Source organism: Cupressus sempervirens, chromosome 2, assembly GCF_028749045.1.
Source record: "Cupressus sempervirens isolate cs-2001-9-10 chromosome 2, ASM2874904v1, whole genome shotgun sequence".
Classification (NCBI taxonomy): domain Eukaryota; kingdom Viridiplantae; phylum Streptophyta; class Pinopsida; order Cupressales; family Cupressaceae; genus Cupressus; species Cupressus sempervirens.
In genome coordinates this window covers 554,913,574-554,914,911 of record NC_143119.1, presented here as the reverse complement: position 1 = coordinate 554,914,911, position 1,338 = coordinate 554,913,574, and positions in this window count along the sequence as shown.

Genomic DNA, 1,338 nt, shown 5'->3' with positions numbered 1-1,338 from the left:
CCAAGTTGACTCTTTATGTCCTTTCATCAAGTCACCCCACCAAGCTGACTCTTCAAGTTCGTTCATCAAGTCACCAGAACAACTACTCTCACCAAGTCGACTCTATAAGTCCATTCATCATGTCACCCCACCAGTTTGGCCCACCAAGTTGACTCTTTAAGTCCGTTCATCAATTCACCCTGCCAAGTACTCTCACCAAGTCAACTCCTTAGGTTTGTTCATCAAGTCACCCCACCAAGTCGACCCTTTAAGTCCATTCATCAAGTCGCCCCACCAAGTACTCTCACCAAGTTGACTGTTTAATTCCTTTCATCAAGTCACCCCACCAAGTCGACTCTTCAAGTCCGTTCATCAAGTCACCAGAACAAGTACTCTAACCAAGTCGACTCTTTAAATCTGTCCATAAAGTCACCCCACCAGGTCGGCCCACCAAGTCGACTCTTTAAGTTTGTTCATCAGTTCACCCCACCAAGTACTCTCACCAAGTCAACTCTTTGAGTCCGTTCATCAAGTCACCCCACCAAGTACTCTAACCAAGTCGATTCTTCAAGTGCGTTCACCAAGTCACCCCACCAAGTACTCTCACCAAGTTGACTCTTTAATTCCTTTCATTAAGTCACCCCACCAAGTACTCTCACCAAGTCAACTCATTAGGTCCGTTCATAGAGTCACCCCACCAAGTCGACCCTTCAAGTGCGTTCATCAAGTCACCCCACCAAGTCGACTCTTTAAGTTCATTCATCAAGTCACTCCGCTAGGTCAGCCCAAATATTACTCTCACCAAGTCGACTCTTTAAGTTCGTTCATCAAGTCACCCCGCCAGGTCGGCCCACCAAGTGGACTCTTTAAGTTCGTTCATGAAGTCACTCTGCCAAGTCAGCGCACAAGGTCAACTCTTTAAGTTTGTTCATTAATTCACCCCGCCAGGTCACCCCACCAAGTACTCTCACCAAGTCGACTCTTTAAGTTTTCCCATCAAGTCACCCCGCCAGGTCGGCCCACCAAGTACTCTCACCAGGTTGACTCTTTAGGTTTGTTCATCAAGTCACCCCACCAAGTACTCTCACCAAGTCGACTCATTCATCAAGTCACTCTGCCAGGTCGGCCTACCAAGTACTCTCACCAAGTCGACCCATTAAGTTCGGTCATCAAGTCACCCCGCCAGGTCGGCCCACCAAGTACTCTCACAAAGTCGACTCTTTAGGTTCATTCATCAATTCACCCCGCTAGCTCGGCCCACCAAGTTCTCTCACCAAGTTGACTCTTTAAGTTCGTTCATCAAGTCACCCCGCCAGTTCGACCCACCAAGTACTCTCACAAAGTCAACTCTCTAGGTTC